Source organism: Amphiura filiformis, chromosome 4 (genome assembly GCF_039555335.1).
Source record: "Amphiura filiformis chromosome 4, Afil_fr2py, whole genome shotgun sequence".
Taxonomy (NCBI): Eukaryota; Metazoa; Echinodermata; class Ophiuroidea; order Amphilepidida; family Amphiuridae; genus Amphiura; species Amphiura filiformis.
In genome coordinates this window covers 50,114,709-50,135,348 of record NC_092631.1, presented here as the reverse complement: position 1 = coordinate 50,135,348, position 20,640 = coordinate 50,114,709, and the positions used below count along the sequence as shown (strand labels likewise).

The window sequence follows — 20,640 nt, the reverse complement described above, 5'->3', positions numbered from 1 at the left end:
TCGATCGATATTGGCAAGCCTATATATTACAATTAATTTTCTTTACCAAATATTAGTTATTAAGGGCTGGGGTATGAGCGACCTTCAAGTTCCGGTATCTGGAGAGGGGAAGCAATGAGTTACCCCAAATCACAGCGGCAGGTAGTGACTGGGCCGCCGAGTGCTAATATATATTTATTTTGGAAGGTTCGTGTTTGTTTTAAATTTTGGGGCGTTTTTCCAAAATTTGATATTTTTGGTCATATTTCAAAAAGCGACATGCCAAAGACAACTCTTTGGGCACATAGTTTGTTATTGTTATTGCAGTTCTTTTCCACATACCTACGTTAACATTCGATTGGGTGATTTACTAATATTATATATTTTATGACTGCAATTTGGCGTTTTCAATGCGTTTTACACGTATCATGAAATTAACGCAAATATCTAGTCACGCTGCTTTTAGAATTTTTACCTGATCGTCGGCTTTTGCAGGCAACAGAATGCAGATTGGCTCACTATAGATGTCGTATTCCTCTATGTGGTTCACTCATTGATAAAATGAGTTTGCATTCCTTGTAACAACACACACATTGCCGTCTGGAAACCGGGTCTGGTACTGATTTTGGGACAGCCAATAGACTTCAGCGCCGTATCAAATCTCATAAAAACCACACGACTGACGACTATGTGTTTATGTTTCCCGCACGAAAGCTTGTGTCTACATCTATTACTATACTTCTTTGGAAACGTTGACCTTTGACCATTCTTTGTATAACGCCCTGATATGACCTTGATATGTTCGCTTGATTGGGTACGTTATAGCATCCATTTCATTGAGGTGTTAGGACTTGGTCAGTATAATACTTGCAGGGATACAATAGTTTAACATGGTGTGTGAGCATGGTGAAAGACTCATTATTGATTAGGCGCGGACATATTAAAGGCACAGGTCCTTTGCGTGTAGGCTATAGCAGAAAATTATAATAGAATGTGTGAATAGAATGTTTGGAATTTTGCAACTAAAATACTAACTGCATTCTGCATTATGTATTTATTTAGGCCTATGCCTATTTATTTATTTACTGACTTATTTATTTATTTTATTTATTTGGTATATTAGTTAGTAGGCCTAGTTAGTAATATTCCATGATAGGCCTACGTCGGTTTATTATTGATTGTTGATAACTTGACAACTTGATTGATTGATCGATTGATAGTCATTTCACATTATATTCCTAGTTTATAGGCCAATTTGAATAACATCGTACATTAGATAAATAGACCTATCAGTATTGATTTATTCTATTCAGCAATATCAAGGATTACTATCAAACTTCTCATAGCTGATTGTCAGTTGGCTCAGTGGTAACGCAGTAGGTTTTACAACACCGAGGTCCCGGGTTCGATTCCCACCTCTGCCTATTTTTTGCAAGGCTGAGAAAAAAATGAAATTTCTGGACTGCAAACTTATTTGGCGCGCGATCTGAGCTGGTCCTTTTCTGGTGGCTGTGTCTGTTACAGGCACACTCCCTCTGCATCCAAACCAGGTTCACGCTCATTAGACCTCCCTTAATATAATCAAAAGCGAATTAGTAAGACAATCACATTGATTTGATATGAACAATGAGATGAGTATTCCAAATCCAAGGCAATGATGTTGAGGTCGAAATCATTACAAATGGGAGGAATGTTCTCTTCGGTTCAAAACTCAGTTTTTACGCCATTAGGGAAATTGACATAACCCTTTGGGTCAACATTTCGTACTAATTGATGCATCCCTGCTGAATTCTGCAATTTTTTAACTCATTTTTCAAATCTCAAATAATGATGATTAGATTTAAAGCCCAGGTCAGTCGTTTTTGATTCAATTTGGGGAGTGTCTGTTTGTTTAGTAAACGGATGACCGGTTATACAGGTAATTTTAATGTTCCGCTTTATGCAATTGATACGGTTTTGACCGTAAAGTGTGTGTTTGTATAAACTGAACGGTAATGGTTGGTCATGGATGACTGTTAATTGTTGGCTTATGATGAGAGACTATTTTAGATATTTTCAACTTTTACCAAAAGTGGCTAATTAGAATTACCTTTTGTTAAATCAGAAATTTAAGTATATAATAAATTCTAGGGTAGTGTTTTCTCTTGCATTTGAATTGAAGCTTTAGAATACTGGCTGCTGCCTTTGAAAATTCAACAAACGAGAACGTTATATTTCACAGTAAAGGATAGGGCGCATGTTAGTGCATACAATGTGCATACCGTGGCTGACCTTGTGGATTTCTTAGTCCAGCATGACCGACCACATGTGGAGATAATGTAGTGCAGCCTTTTCCTAAGAGGGTATTATTATGCAATAGTAACGGTCCATATTTGGTACAGTCTTCTGGACTGCACTGAATTGGGAGGCTCTAAGGCATGTAAGGGGCGCACTATTAGATTTTCAGGGTGTGACATGGGAGACTTTGGGGGGGGGGGAAATCGCCCACAGGGAGACAAAAAAAATTCACCTCACTGATGAGTACTAAAAATTTCTCCTACCCAACTCTGTATAAAGGTATACATTAAAATTGGAAAAAAATCGCCGCCAAAGGCAGCGAAAAAAAAAATGGGTCCGAAACCACCCTAACGCCCAGGGTACTTATAGTCTAGACTTTTCATTTGATAAACACCACCACTTGTCATTGTCTGTATCTGGTTACTCGCCCCTTCTCAAGTTTATTTGGAATAATACATCATGATTTCCTGTACACAAATACATAAAGTAACAAATCTTTCAAGCTGATTTCCTTGTGACAACTGCTACATACTCATATTGAATACATCATAGGCTTATGGTAATCATCACCTATCACCTGATATTTTCAACATTGGAAATTATAGTCGTAACAATTCTCTAATCATAAAGTTCGCACCGTTAATCAATTATTTCGATAATTGTAATGGTAATAAATCTACATAATATAAATCTGAATATGAATATGAAAGTAGGCAAGGTTGGTACTAAATCATTACACAACCTCTCTGGTGTTTTAGATGAGCCTCCTAGCTTTATCTCATAGATGCACTAAAGTTTGCATTTTAATTTCCCTGACATTGTTTAAAAAAAGGCAATGAAAACGATTCTGACGAATGAAGCTGTTAATTGTTATTTATTCCCTTGATCTGTACGACTTACAATTTCAGATCTGAGGTCAAATTAGTGAAAACTATCATATGGGCAAGAAACTTGATGGTTACAGTCAACATTTAGAGCCATTTAGAAATGTCATATCGGGGTCACCAGGGGTCATCTGATGTCAAATTAGCTAACCTGTCAGATGGGCATGAAACTTGGTGGGTACAGTCAAAATTTAGAAGCAAATTTTTTGGAAAGTCATTTTGTGGTCACCAGGGGTCATCAGAGGTCAAATTAGTTAAAACCATCAGATGGGCTAAATGTTCAAGCAGAAGTTCGAAGGCAAGTTGATGCAATGTTAGATCACATTCGTGAATCAACTGGCCCATTCTCAGATAAAGCGTCCAAGTTTGGGCTCAGGAATTGCAAAATGCCAACCACGAAGAATTCGTGAAAATCATTCAGAATCGTAAACTTTAATAGTTTCAGAACACAAAACAATGCATGGGTGATTTTTCAACAATACTTCATTTTTGAGCAATATTACTTGTACGCATTGGGGTAACGTATCAGTGGTAACGTATCTGTGAAGCCCTTTCCCACTTTTGTCTTAATCGTGCAAGTGTAAAAACTTACCGACTTAATACCCATACTTGATCAGTCATCACCCAATGTACTAAAGTCTGGTATGGTATTTGGCTTCATTTATCACAGCGTTTTTTCCGAGGGGAGTAGAATTTAGGTAACGTATCTGTGAACGCATGAACGTAACGTCAGGATTTTTTGCCATTAATAGACCTGATTTTTTTACTTTGAAACCATTGTGTTATGTACCACATATATAATATAACTATAGAGCCTGCTTGATCCATAACATATGGGAACATTCATATAGCCAGTTATTTTGACAGATTGTTATTCATTAGAAATATGGTAACGTATCTGTGAACAATTTTGGCGACATAGTCTCAAAGACCTGTTGGAAAAATTTAATAACTTGCGTTGTGATGTTTTATACTTTATAATTAGGGCATGATACCACTAATGAAAAGTACCTATAATCCATTATTATGCGCGCATGTTTAACGAACAGGGACACATTATACGGAACGTACCTTGGCTGGCGACATGGAGGAAAACAATGGACATGCATAATCAGCTTTATTGTTTTATACTTTCTAGGCATGTTACAACCTCCAGCCCACACATTTTAGAAAGCAACTCCTAAGTATTAGTTATATTAATAAAAGTCATTTCTTTCTGACGAAACAAGTCTGAATACGACTTGACACTATGGGCGACACAGATTTGGCTTTTTGGACACTTTATCGGAGAATGTGCCAACTAGCCCTTGTAAACCAGGGACAAGGCGTTTCTGTGTCGATATTAGACAATTGAACAGTTTAGAACCACGTCATAACTGGCCCATAGCTCATATACCCCGGGTCATATGACGCTCTTGACAGAACCTCTGGCTACTGGCAAATAGGCCTCGAGGAGCAATCTAAGTCTACACCGCATTTATCAGCCAAGACGGTCTGTATGAATTCAATGTTATGCCTTTTGGTCTCAACTATGCGCCAGCAACCTTCCAGCGAGCAATGCAAGAGGCATTGCGTGGGTTAAGTTGTATTTGTATTCTGTTACCTAGACGATGTGATTATCTTTAGTAGTCGTTTTGAAGAACATTTGGATCATTTAAACAAGTATTTGATAGACTAAGAGAAGCAGGATTAAAGTTATATCCACGAAATGCACTTTTGGACAAACTGAAGTCAAGTATTTAGCTGTTTAGGGCACATCGTTAGTAAAGATGGCATAGCTACAGATCCCGCCAAGCTGCAAATTGTTAAGGATCATCCTACTCTGAAGTTTCTGAAGTTCGTTCTTTTTTAGGTTTTGTGGGGTATCAAATATTTCTGTAAAATTGCTGATCCACTCACAAATTTAACCAGAAAGAATATTCCTTTTCATTGGGATGCAAAATGTATTGAAGCATTTGAATCTTTGAAGTAAAAACTGCTAGAGCCTCCAATTCTGGTCTATCCAAGATTTGATGGTAGGTCTACTGACTTCATTCTTCAAACTGATGTCTGTTATACAGGGCAATGTTATATATTGGCCCAGAAACAAGACGACAAAGAAAGAGTCATTTCATACGGTGGTTGAGCGTTACATGATTCAGAGCACAAATATACCACCACCGAGTTAGAGGCTTTAGCAATAGTAGAAGGCGTGAAGAAATATGCGCCATATCTTCAGCATTCTGTCAATTTCAACTTTTTCCTTTGGCTAATTCCCCAGTTTAGCTTCATAATACGTGGTGGACGAGGTTACATCTCACAAACCATTCAGTTTGAACTTGGTGGGCACAGTCACCATTTGAAATAATACATGCTATAGCAAAGCAAAGTGTTTTTCTTGTGAAATCTGATGCAAACAAAGTGTGCTAGGAGCCTACATAAGCTTTTAAAGAATCATTTCGTGAGATCCAAACAGATATCATTTTATTTTGTTCTCTATAAAGGTTGGAAGCTCGACCTTTTATGAACTACAAGTGCCCCTTACCTCCTCCTTCCTAATCTGTGCAATTTTAAGAATTTCATTTAATGCTTCAAGTATTAAGGGATATCCACCATGATGAGATATTGTGCAGATAAATACCACATCATAAGCACGCTTTAGACCGCTAATGCATCCTCTGGATATAGGACTAAACCATTACAAGTTCCGAACTTGAAAACAAAATTGATTTTAACAGCTTCAGGGCGCTACATTAATAGATGTGGACGGACTTAGCATGAAATGCATGAGTCGGTCCATGGTTCAACCGAATGTACATGAAATAAACTATATCCTTTAAAAGCACCGTAGATAGAATCTAAATCTGGAAACTAATTGTCACAAATATTTTCTTTCTTGACTCATTACGAAGCAGAAATTTTCAAAATGTTCGTTTTATTTGACAAGGGTGACAATTTGGAATTCGTTTGTCTTTCCATTACCAATTTGACTTTGTATGACCTGTTTTAATAGCGTGTGTCTGTAACGGAACAAGTAACTATACAGGGATGCAAATTGTGCGGGAGCGGGGAGCACCGCTCCTAGGAAATGAGAGTCAAAATTGAGGAAATAATGCTATGAGAAGAAAAAGGAAAGAGAGGAAAAATGAGGGAGCTAGAGAGACGAAAAGAAAAGAGGAGAGGAAGGAGGAAAAGAGGAAAGAAAAAGAAGCAGAGTGAGATACAAGATAATAGGGGAGAGCTGTGAGGCAGTGGAGCTACTGATTGGAAGAGAGGAAATCTTTAACAACGCTGGTTGTGCAAAATTTGGAGGAATTCACATTATTGTTCAAGAAATAAGCTCAAAAAAGAGGAAGTTGTTGGTGTTAGAATATATGGAAATGGGATATGTGGAATTTACAATTCATCACCATATGAGATTTAATGTAATTAACAGAAAAAAATGTCAAGTTGGATGAAGGCAGGTGGAAACAGGGCAAATATCTGAGGAAATTTATAAAGAGGCGGCAATCATATCTGAGGAAATCTATAGAGAAGCAGCAATGAGGATTTTATGAGAACATAAGGCATGAATGAATTCAGTGTATCAATACTAATGCTACTGAGAAGAGGACAAACTGAAAAATATTGAGGAAATTTAAAAAGAAGAACCATAAAACACTGAACAAGTTGTGCTCCCTTTGACAAAAAATGAAAGAGAAAATGGGGGGGGGGTAAAGAAAGGAGCCTCCGTCCCACCAAAATTGACCCCAAACTAGTGTAAAATGCCAATTTTTTTGCGCGCTACTCGCGCACATTGTCAGTATAAAGCTTTTTTTGGAAGCTCGAAGACTAGAGTCGCTCTAAAAATACACGTTATGTTTTAACATTCTCATCTTTTGAAGCGCGGAATAAAGCTATTTTATGCATGGGATGATTGAGGAAATCTTGAGCCTAAAAACTTTGCTCCTGAGGAAGAAATCACAATTTGCACCCCTGAACTATATGAACACATTACGAAACACTAAATATACAGACAGACATCAAAACACGAGGCCACCTCACCCTCCCACCCCACCCCACCCCATGGGCACGACATACATGCTCCAAAAGCTCTGCACTATAAATTTTGCAACGGTTCATGTAGTTGTGAACAAATTTTGAACCGTTTGTTGCGCTGTCTTCATGCTACGCACTTTGAATAAACCTGTGTACAAGCAGTGCTTATATGATATGGCTATGTGTCAAGATAAAGGGCTCGTAATTGTTAGAAGACAATTTCTTTGCTCTTTATACAAATTACACCATGTATTTTCGGGACAACTATGTGTTAGTGCCAAGAAATTACTTTTACCAATTACGAGCCCTTTTCCGAAAGACAATTGACACCTATGGCTGTTTTATTGGATTTATATGTCATATAGGCTGGTTTATTCAAAGTACGTAGCATCAAGACAGTGCAACAAACGGTTCAACCATTTTTGTACAACTACACTATCCGTTGCCAAATTTAGAATGTGGATTAATTTATAACGGCTGCGTTACTTTTTGTGAAGTCTTTACAACCGACAAAATGTGTTTTATTACAAGAGTACAATCACCATCGGAGAGCTTTTCAGTTCGTCTAAAGCACTCCCGAAAGAGAGAAACATTGACACATCTGCTTTACACTTATTTCATTGATTTGGACAACCATTTCCCGTTGAACTATATTTTTCAAACATTATGTCTGCAATCGGTATTTCAGATATTAGTCAAATGTCCGTACTGTCATAATTAATAAGAATTTATTCAGCAAACTAATAGATTATTATGTTAATATGTCTCTGGGGCCCGTGCATGGTGACTAATGAAATAATATAATTTGTTTTGCTAACATGTTGCCGACATTTGTTTGTTTTAAACTTGTTACTTGCAGATGATTTCCAGTTGCTTACATTCCCAAAAGAAGGCATATACTTGTTGTAAATAAAGTCGTTTTAGTTAAAATATCTGAGTATAATATAAGATCGTGGCGTCGTCAGCAAAATGGTATGTTTTCAAGGTCAGATAAAGTACATTCATATATCATTGATGTAAAGAATAAAGTAGAAGTGGGCCTAATATTGACCCTTGCGGAATACCACATGAAATATTCCAACAGCATTTTCAGTTTGTCTACTGCATCACCTGCTTTTAATTACTCACCCAATTCAATAATTCCCACGTATTATACTCAATATAGTTGGGGAAACCCATAGTGTTTCTAAAATACTGTGTTACTTATGTAAGTTATTTTCCACTATAAACAAATCTTTCGAGAATTTGTTAAATAATTTAGAATGTATTGCCTGCAATCTTTGCTGTGTTGCATTTCGTCATAGTTTAAAATAATGATCGTGATAATTGGGTTAATATTAAAGGTTATTCAGTTTCTGGTATAATTTTATTTTACCATAATTTACATGGAAATGTTTTGTCTCTTCCGAGATTTACTCCGTACAGTCGTTTTACTTTTCCATCGGTTTATAGCGGAGCAGGTTTTCTGGAACACATAGAATTGGTTATCATCATAACTTCAGGACATTCATTTTCAGGTCTTGGTATAAAATTAAACGTAAATATACACCACGTATACAATGTCATTGCAATATTTGATCATATTTGCGATAAACAAATTCCTTGATATATCTTATTATTTTCACAACACTTCAGGTATAAACTTTAACGAATTTTGATAAGAAGCTCGTTTTAGATTTCAATTTGATTGACAGAAACTGAGAATGGAAATTTAGACTAATGAAAAACGTGGGTTTTATTTTTTGAAGATATAGAATTTCTTGTTTTGCTGAGGTTACAATTATTTTGAGAATATTGATAGATAACATCAACTCTAATCTCAAACTCTGTATCCATATTTCACCTTAATTATTTTTAATCGATGTAGCTGTAGGAAAGGAGTCTTGAGTAATGTATCATGTGACATCAAATAAGCCCAAACCGTTCTCGGTATACAAAAAATACTATAGAGATTGCGATTTCCAAACGTAGCATCGAACGTACGTATGGTAGGCCGGAACGTGGAATCTATTCAAAATCCTGTCACAGGAGAGTGGTTTTGAATAGATTTCACGTACGTTCGATACTCGTACGTACGTTTGGAAATCGCAATCTCTCTACTCTCGCCATCTCGGTATACCAAACGCCTATATTTCCAATTTACTGTGCAATAATTATGTGTGGGTGAATTCTCAAAATGGTCTGTCAAAATTTGTTTGCTCTCCTTTGGACTTGCCAAAAATATTTGCCCCTTCACCTCCGACGTGCCAAAATATCTTTGCCCCCCCCCCCATGCTAGATCTTGGGCGGGATCTTAAGAAACCTATATGTAAGACTATATAGGCCTAGTTGTCTAAACTATGAGTGCAGCGAGCATTATTTGAATGTCTTTCTACTTTTTTCTACGTCTTTTTAGGGCGTAATATCGAAAGGGTACCAAAAACATCGATACCAAAAACGCATGCCCCTCTTTGTTTTGACGTGCCTCTTTCGGGGGCCTCTTTAGGGACCGTTCACAAACACTTGAAAGGGGGGGCTGATGCCAAAAAATTTCATCGCGACCTCAAAAATTGCAGCCCCCCCCCTTTTTGACATGAAAATTATGGGTCAACCCCATAGAAAAGCATATAAACTTAATTTTTCCATGAAAATTCATGGTAATTTTTTTCAGCCCCCCCCCCCTCTTAGGAGGGTCAAAAATGTCAGGGCCCCCTTTTTACATCAGGCCCTCCTAACAAGTGCTTGTGAACGGTCCCTTGTCCCCCTTACGTTTTGCCAAAATCTTCTATTTATTTCCCTATTTGCGCCACCCATTAATTATAGAACTGGTGTTTCAAAACCAATCTCCTTGCACCTCCATTGAAAACGTGTTTCCTCCTGTCAGAGCCAGAGTGTCAGAACATTATGTTTATGTTTTTGAAATTGACCAGAAAATGGCAAATTATTAATGAAAAACATTCATATTAAGGGTGTTAACTTTCTATTCACGGGAAGTTCAAGGTCTCGCAATAACAACGTCATATTTTGTGGTTTCAATTCTCTGCAGTTTCGTGGTATGTTCTTGGTATGTTTCAGATCATAGCAAATGTTGTCTCGATTTTATATTTTTTTACTATGTTTATGGTTTGTTATGGTTATGCCAATTTGTAAGAGTAATTTACAACATTCATAACCCAACCATGATGACACTTATGCTGTGGGCCGCATTTTGACATTTTGGCCACCCCACTAATTTCCATGGTTCAAGAGTGAAGTATTTCGTGCAAGTATGAAATTCGTGTAGTGTGTAGCATTGCATATCAGAAACAATGCGACGTGAACTTGACGATAATAAATATTATTTATCTGCTATTAATTCTATAGGCCTACTCATATAACGATATTATTGAATAGTGGAAAAAACTTATTGGTGTGACGTGTTATAATTAGTGGTATTATTAAAACAATAAAACGCATCGTACAATTATGACAACTAGCGCATGAGCTCAAATTAATTCTTAATCAACAAACAGGGAAAAGGAGATGATCTTCTTTCCCCTGTTTATTTTTATTAATTAATTATTGCTTGATTGGTTGCTTGATTGATTGGTTGATTGATTGATTGATTGATTGATTGGTTGATTGATTGATTGATTGATTGATTGATTGATTGATTGATTGATTGATTGATTGATTGGTCAATCGATTTTTAAAAAGGTTGAGTCCGCGGTACGTATTGGTTGCCGGGATTGGTTGTAAACGGGAGGTAGTTTGAAAAAATGTTGGGTCTTCTTAGATCTAAATAAAGTAGTAAATTCATATAAGATTTGTCATATTTATAGATGCAGATTTGGCAAATGAAATGGATCACTTTGACACGATCCTGTTCTAATCCCGTGGGAAGATGATTGACACGTTAATACCTTCATGATTATTAATGGCAAATTTTGGCATGGCTTTGTGCCAAGGGACTTATGTATTTATTTCCTTTATTAATTACTTTGACCTAATGTGAATTACAAAATAACTAATTGTCCATAGAAATTCCTCGGTCAAGCCATGGTCAAGCGCATTTTCTATTTGACATGGATGGTACACACGGGATCTGCTCAGTGACGTAGCTAGGGGTTATGGCGCCCAGCGCTAAGGATACATAATGGAGCCCCTCCCATTCTTGGAACAATTTGCGAGCGTCCGAAAATTTGCAGAAATACATGTAGGGCATATACCACTAATTAATTTTGGTTATAATAAAATTGAATATTGATCTTAAATTTATTTAATGTTTACTTTCATCGCTAGGAGGGGGCGCAGAATCGATGCTGAATTGCTCAATTCGGCGCCCCTAAGGTCACCTGCCCTCTGCCCCCCCCGTCGCTACGCCACTCGATCTTCTTAGAAAAAAAGTGCTGCCAGTACAAGGGCTGGATATACGCTACTGGTATGGGGGCCTATAAATGTTCATTTTATCGGTTGCAATCAGTTTATGTTTTGTCGTGTCATGTTTGTTGTAGGTGCAGCAATAAACTCGAAAATGTCAACGCTATGCCTTTTCACGGAAGTTCGTTGCCTTATCCAATACTGATGAAATACTGCAAGTCAAATGCATGGCTGAATGTTTAACAGGAAATGTTCCAGGGACTTTGGTAATAAGTTATATTACATCATTTTGAAATAATGGTCCTCACTTCCGAGACATGTAAAATATAGACACGCACATTTGTAAGAGATGAAAGTTGGTAAAAAAATCAACTGATTTTCTGGTGAAAAATAACACATTTTCCTCCCTATACCTAATTACCGATAGTTTAAATTGATATGTGACTTTTATATTGAGGTTGTTTTTTGCTATATATAGGCCTACTATATATTTAGTTAAAAGTCTAAGGGTGTCGATTATGATCATTATACCGGAAAAACTCGACAGTTAGCATACGTGCTTAGTATTGAGCGCTTTTGAAAACATGAAATTGTACCAAAGTCCAGCGCTTTATAAATACCGACTGAACTAAATGGGGTTGAGACACAAATTTGCAGGTTACTTGCTCGTATATAAATTAATTATGTGTATCGATGATTTGCTCAAAGCCCTTTACACTTTTGTGGATGGGTAACTTCATGTTTTAAAAGCGTTCGATTGTAAGCACATATGCTAACTATCGAGTTTTTACGGTCTCAGATTCTAATACATGTATAAATCTTGACGATTCATTCACATGTTTTAAAATAATTTATGTCTACAGTGACCTATTTTCTTTCTTCATCAAAGATGTGCTTAGAATCACTCAATATCCCTTTAAACCTCTTTAAAAAAACCAAAAAACAAAGGTAAGTATGGGGAAAGACGACGATGAATGATCAGTCGATGACTTTGTCGGAGAAATGTTCTGATAAAAAAGGTCAAAGTCATATAAATTTGGCAGACATTTATGTTGCGGTAACTCATCTATAGGTATTACATTTCCCCTACTTTACTGTTTTCCTTCCTTTATACATTTCTCATTTTAAGTGTCAATATTATACCTTTCCCTGCCTTACAGGTTTAAAGGTTGTTACATTGTTCAATATCAATGACAAACTACATGTAGGCCTACAAACTCAATGATCGTGTTGGGTATAAACATTATGATTGTGTACTCTTTAAAAAAATCCAAGTAGATCCTAAAAAGATTATTTAAGGGAAGGGGTATGAACGTTTGGACAGTATTTATTGTGGGACATTAGAGCACATGAGACATATCGAATTGCATTCTGAATATACGAAGAATGTCCTTCTGATATCAAATAATTTTGATTTTTTGAAATTCGCAATGTAATACACATTTTATTGCAAATGATTAAAATTTATATTTTTGATATTTAACAGTACTCGAAGTAAACTTTATAAATCTGATGATTTATAATTAAAGTGTATGTAGGTGGGATGAAAAGCCGATGATCAATTGAAAATTTTGACCTTTCGTATTGAAGATATGGATTTTTTCCCAAAACACCAAAAAAATTAGGTCTTTTTGGGAAAAAATCCATATCTTCAATATGAAAGGTCAACATTTTCAATTGATCGTCGGCTTTTCCTCCTAGCTGCATACACTTTAAGAATATATCATTAGATTTATAAAAATTTACTTCGAGGACTGTTATATATCAAAAATGTGAAAAATATCAAATGTTAATAATTTGTCATAACATTTGTATTATATCGTGATTTTCAAAAATGAAAATTATTTGATATCAAAAGACATTCTTCGTATTCAGAATGCAATTCGATATGTCTGATGTGCTCTCATGTCCCACAAAAAAATACTGTCGAAACGCTCAAAACGCTCATTCTAAATCCCTTAAGTTATTCTGTATGTAAAACCTTGAATAGTTTTACGAATAATAAAGAGAAGTTTTGCGAAGGCCAGAAAAGTTTTAGACATGAAAATGGTTCTGTAAGGTCAGAAAATCCCACTGTACTTGGGGTTCTCTTGCAATATTCTTGAGTTATTGGGGAACCCTTAGAACATTTTTCAACGAGTGTAGCATATTTCGACGATCCATTCACATGTTTTAAAATATGCATCGAGTCTATTTCTAATTTCAGCAAAATGAGAAAAATGCACTCAAATTGTTAGCTTTTTTTTTGAAAAATGGATGTAAGGGGAATGACTAGTCAAATTAATGTAGGCCTATATAAATTTCATTACATTTACCACGGTGTGTGAAAATACCGACGGAAAATGAGCTAAAATATACGGGTATGGGGTATGACATTTCCCTTATTTAGTTCCTTTTTATATTTCTATATGTGTGTGTGTGTGTCAATCACCTTTCCTTTCCTAATTAACCGGTTTAAATACTGCTTTATATATGCCAAATTTTTCGACAAATTTCAAAATGCTGTTCTAGTCCGTGTGTTTTATTCAGTTCTGATATAAAATTAGCAATCTTAGCACTGCCTTTCAGCACATCCATTAATTAACAAACGTATCAAACTCGCCTTCTTATTACTCATAATTTGCAATGGGTACAACCCAAGATGCAATGCATCACTCATTATGGCCATAACGACAATCAGATAAATTGTTGATTTAACTCCTATATCAATCAACATGTAAAGATAACGTCTTAATGATTATTGTTAAATTACAAATTCATGCTTATATCAAATTTTAAAATAATAAATAATTTGTCACTTCAATGAAAACAAACAGGTTCTGAAGAATGCGTCACCTTTTGGACTATCTTACATCTTATCACCTCTTCATCACCTGACTCATAGCAGCATGAAGTTGGTGGACCTTTAAACCAACAATTGACCTTTTCGGTAAATCCCATAAGCCTTTGCGAGTACACATAAGATGTCCTCATTTGACGTCACGCTGATGCGAATCTCGTTTAGTGAACATCGCTACTGCGCATTTCAAAGCCGTGAAGCGCGCAGTAACAATGTGCCGACAATGTGCGCATCGGCGTGACGATGCACTCGTAAAGGCTTATGGGATTTACCGAAAAGGTCAATTGGGCAAAAAATTCAACAACAAAAAAACCCACTTTTTCAAAATCACCCCCCCCCCCCAAATAAATAAAGACATATACATCCCTGGTTGTACATTTATTTTCTGCAATACCCCAATGTACTTAAGTGAACTATACCTGCGAAAACAAGGCCTCTACTCATGATTCCAAAACTGGGAAAAGTCTTAATCCAAATACCATCAACTTTCCTGCTTTGACGTGTTTATTCCAGAGCTAATATACTGTACGTGTAGGTGTTTATATAATTTTGGTGTATAGATATAAATAATTTCGAATATTAAATGCATGCACGTAGTTTTTGCCTATGTACAAATGTACATGATTTCTTTTTTTCGCAATGTGTGTCAGTTAATATAATATTTCCTAACCTTTCCTTGAACCATATGAAGAACTTTATTTTTACGATACCATTTGAAAAGTTGGGATACGATTATACATACGACCGTGGAATTGTTTATTATTGTTTACATTAATAGATAATGATGCGTGTTGGTTCGTTTCTTATCACGAATGTCATATGCTAAAAACAATTGATGTTAAAACCCTTGAACATGCATGTTTCAAGGCACGCAAGTCACCGAAATTTGACCCAGTTTGTTAAAACTTTAACAAGACTTTCAGAGTAATTTTATGCCATGTTTGTCTTTACCCCCCTGATTAATTTTGTGACTAATTTTGCATTTTTCTCAGAAAATAACTACACACTGGTAACAAAAGTTAGGTATAGGGGCAAGGAATCCAATTACTGCACTGAAATTTCAGTGATTCAAGACAAGTGAAGTGGTTCATTATAATTAGAAATGAGGTACATTCTAGCGGTACCTCTTTTCTTATCATAAATAACGTACCGCTTGTCTTGAGTCACTGAAATTCCAGTGTAGTAACTGGATTCCTTGCCCCTATAACATTACTTTTGTTACCAGTGTGTTATTATTTTTTTGAGAAAAATGCAAAAATAGTCACAAATTTATAAGGGGTGTAGTATCACCTTAACCGGAGCTGACACATATGTTATGCCATTTACCATGTTAATGTTTACCCAAATGCAAACATGTATACCTTTTACAAGTGATGTTGAAGTTGTGTTTGTTATCAATGAAAATTGAAACTGTGAGGCTTGATAGGATCTGATGATCTATTTCGGAAGTTATTTTCTGTCGGCTTTTGATGATTCACAAGACCAGCTGACCGGCTTTATATACAAACAACGATTTCTGATGCTGATATCACAGTACAGAGTTACTTGGTAACTTAAATGTAAAACTACACTGATACTGATAGTAAAACCTATACAGACGCAGACAGGCCCGTACGCAGGATTTTTTTGGGGGTGCTGATTTTGAATAAGTGGACTTTTTTCCAAGGGGGGCGATTTTGTGAAAAGTGGACTTTCTTTCCCAAATTTGGAAAAAGCGTAAAAACGGATATTTTGGCTCGCTACGCTCGCAATTTCTGAAATTTTGGGACTTTTTGTATACTTTTGCAAATTTGGGGTCGCACCCCGCACCCCCCCTGCGTACGGGTCTGGACGCAGATGCAAGACTGCTTTCAAATTATTACATTTACAGTCCCTTTCTGTTGGTCCAGAGAAAATTCTCGAAGTATGGCGTTTTCAGATGGGAGCGGTTCGTTTTGAATTTGTATCATTGTGAGTAGAGGGGAGTATGAATTTTTAAAAGGAGGTTATCTTTGAGCTTTGTCATGTTTGTGGGCGGAATAAATAAAAAAAAATTTAAAAGGGAGTGAGTAAAAACTACGACAGCCAGGGTATAGGTTTTCGTCACACTCATAGCGTAACATGTCAAGAAAACACAGCTGCAAAGAATAAAGAAATTATTACTTAAATCTCCCTATATGCTCATGATATAGGGTGATACCTAGGTATTTTCGTCACAGATGTGCTCAGTACGTCAATCTCCCTTCCCTTTCTCATAGATTCTCACCTTGGCATCCTCCGCATCCCAGAGGTTTGCGCGACACAATGAGGACTCAGTTCAGGTAGCCATATTGATTTGGACATGTTACAATTTTAATAAGTCTAATTAATTTACAAAACGTGATGGTTGTTGTGTGAATGATGTACGAGTGAAAGAACCCGAGAATGGGACAAATGAACATGATGAATATTACATGTTAAAATTACACAATGAAATGATACCTGATATTCCATTTTTATTCCATTGACATAAATTACCGTATATAGAACAACTTTTCATCAGTGTTCGTCAAAAGTGTTGGATATCGTCATTCAACGCCTTAAGTTTTCCTGATCTAGGTTATCAAATCGGAAACTTTCCTGAACTACCACTTATCTCAGTTCTATGCTTGAATATGACAGAGCTGGCATTTCACATCTTTTCACATTACTAGGAAAATTAGGATCTCGCTCTTTTTGATGTAAGCTGAGACAAGCTAAACGAACATCATCACTCCGATCTTTTTTCAAATCTCAAATTGTTTCAACATGTCTGGATCCCCGGGTCTGGATCGCTTTTGTCACGCTACCTCAGATGTAACGTCCGGTTGTTGCACCTACATATGAAGACCTGAGCGCAAGAAGACCGTAAGTCCACTTGGCCCCTCAACATGTATAGCCTACACTAAAGTTACGTATATAGTTTCTTATGGTTTTATAATGTTAAAGTACATGTTCCAGGGTGAAAACATCATGAAAGGTTGTGAAAGATTTCTTTTGGCCCCTGAACATGTATAAAACATTACCAAACTATACGAAACTATACGCAATTTTAGTGTATACATGTTGAGGGGCGAAGTGAACTTACGGTCTTCTTGCTCTCATGTCTTCATATGATACATGATTCAAATGAGATGGCGATTATTAGGTTTTAAATATTTTGTTGAAATATAGCTTTCAATCGATGTATTAATAACAGAAAGTGTATAGTATTTGAAATAATTTTTTTCTTTCAAACTGTGTTATTTCTTTTCTGGTACACAGTTGAATATTCCATCTTTGAACATCCCTTGAACATGTTTACAGCACGTAGTTGGTATATAACCCACTTTTAAGTTGAACTTGGTAAACACCGATTTTCAAAATGACGTTAGTAAAGATAATGTAGACGTGATGGATACTCAGAGAGACAGTTGAACTATACATCTGACTTTATTACAACCTATGATATTTCGTCTCAAGTTCTTTGTTTCACACCGGTATCATCCTTGTACTAATTATAACTTGAATATTTTTAAACCAATGAATCATGAAACAGATAAGACAACTTGAAAATCGTCGAGCTGTCACTCGGTGAGTTTTGGTCATCGCTTGCCAAGCCGAACAAAGCGCTAATATCTTGTTTATGTTATGAATTATGTAATATAACTAATGAAATCGCTGTTAAGGGTTATATTGTTGGTCGAGGCAGCCAAAAAGATCGATTTCTATTGTCTAAATCAATATATTATTGAAAAATAACACCTTGATGTTTTGCAGAAGTTCCGCAGTCTACAATTCATATACTTGCTTGATTTATTGTTGTTAATGAGTTATCTATCTTTTACAAAGGCGATGTGGTTTCAGTTCTCTATAAAACATAACTCAAGAACCAAAGAACATACAAAAGTATATCTGTGATATTTGAATCCTTCTACACGCTTGCTATGAAATGATCAATGCAATTTTTGCCAAATCTCACTACCATTCGCAGGATGATGCATGAGACCAAATCCCAACAGTTGAAAATAGTTTACCCTTAAAGATTTTTTGGTTTTTTTTACATCATAGAAAATACACAACATATTCAGAAGTGAATTATAATGCCTACGGGTTGGTGTTAGATGATTGAAAAAGCTTACACACCTGGGGGGGGCACATCGAAAAATTTTGGTAGGTATGCTCCCGGAATTTTGAGGTGGTGGGTCTTTGGGAGCTGACGGCGTACCGATAAAAGGGGTCTTTTGGAGCTGCGAATAAGTAAAATGGGGACTTTTGGAGCTGCGGACAGTCCAAATCAAGGGTCTTTCTTGGCTTTCTGGTTGAAAATCGCCTGAAAAAACCTTTTAGAGCTGAAATTATCAAAATAAAGGGTCTTTCGGAGCTCTATGTTGGTCAAATATAGGGGGTCTTTCGGAGCTGCGAAATCCAAAAAGGGGGGGGTCTTTCCGGGGGAGTATACCCGTATGGTCATTTGTGTTGAGTGCCCACCCCCAACCCACCCCCCCCCACCCCGCCCTTACACACACACAAGAGGGTATTTGAAATACTTTGGCTATGTGTTTGAGGGTAAAATTCTGCAAAATATCATTTAAAAAATCATGAAAGCTTCAGCCAGTAAATTTCTGTATAGTAATAGTAATACGCTATGCCCAATTTGCGTCACTGAAACATGATTATTGATGTACACATACGACTTTCTTTTTCTGAAAATTAATGGTAATGACTTAGTTCTCATAACTTATGTAAAGTTCAAGCTCGAGGACTTGCCCGTGAGGACACTGGCTTTCGTCTCTGACATAAAGCAGACATACATGGCAGCAGGGGTTAAAGTTGACCCAAATGTTTGTTTTGTTGTCCTCATTAGGCCAAGGTTTTTTGTGTTCAATGTTTTCTGTATTAGTGAATAGAAATTGTCCTCCAGGGTGGTTGCCCTTGATATACAACAGATGACCTCATAGAATGGGAAATCCCCAACCCTGGTAAGATGTTGTCATTGTGAGTCATATTCAGATAGACACGCAGCTTTGAGTTACTTGGAGCGAAGGTTTCTTTTGCCAAGCTTCATTTCCCAAAAGTATTTGAACTAACCTGCTTGCATTGAAAATACCTACAATTGAAGCTATTCACGAGTATGATATCTCCACGGATTGTCCCTGATTGGACTTTTCATCAAGATATCTTGACTATTACTATAGAATCCTATAGCTCAGACCATCGAGATAAATTTTTTTTTTTATCTCGATGCTCAGACCAAGTATTACCAAAACGCAAAATTTAACATTTACATCATTTAGCGACATTTTGAGGTCATTGAACCATCTACGTACCTGGGAGATTGGCATTAGGTCGTATTATTAAGGTTAGAAACTATTTTAAACTGTTGCGATTTGGTAGTTCACAGTATCTTGCGAATGGTAGTGAGCTTTGGCAAAAATTCCATTGATCATTTCATAGCGAGTGTATAGAAGGATTCAAATATATTTTTGTAGGTCCTGTGGTTCTCGTTGTAAAGAGGGCTGAAAGAACAACACTTTTGTAAAACATACATAACTCACTAACAACAATAAATCGATAAAGTTTTATGATTTGTAGAATGAACTTTTGCGAAACATCAAAGTGATATTTTTTAATAATATATTGATTTAGATAAATGAAAATCGGATTTTTTTGGCTGCTTCGACCAACAATACCTCGATTCGTAATATTTGTGAGCACAACGCAATTCTGATTTCCTTGGTGGTATAATGAATGACCTCACTTAAAAGATCTCTAATTCGATATCTCAAATGCTCTCAAATGTTGCTCTCATATGGACACAAGTCCCAAACTCAGACTTATCTTCAAGTGTACCTGGGAACCCCGATAAGCATATTAGGAGGTTGTTTAACTAATGCTTTGGCTGTGGGAGTATGCTGGGATATTAATGACAGGTATTTAGCAAAGCAGTGATTGATATTAAAGTTCCAGTTAATAAATTTCAATACACATTATGCATAAAATAATTGAATTCGGTTTATTTATGGACTCACAGTAATTGTTCTGGATGCCTTTTTCCTTATGTCCTATATTTAAAACATAATAAATTAAATAAATGGTAAAGTCATGAAACGGCTACGACACTGTGACAGAATGAGTGGGATGGAAATATGTACGCAAGCTATGTACCCAGAATAACCTGCACAAATTGTGCAAAATAATCAATTTCAATTTGTTCCCATATCACTTGTATCATATGTTGTGCGTAATCTTCCTTTCGACAGATAATGAATGCGTTAATTAATCGGTAATCCGTTAGATTATCTGGCTGGTAATGAATGACCGGACATG

General features: G+C 36.3%; 1 protein-coding gene across 1 annotated transcript in view; it reads left to right on the top strand.

Annotated features, from left to right (window-relative positions):
* Window positions 1-20,640, top strand: part of LOC140151021 (microfibril-associated glycoprotein 4-like) — a 78,024-nt gene that overhangs the window by 31,249 nt on the left and 26,135 nt on the right. The window lies entirely within an intron of this gene.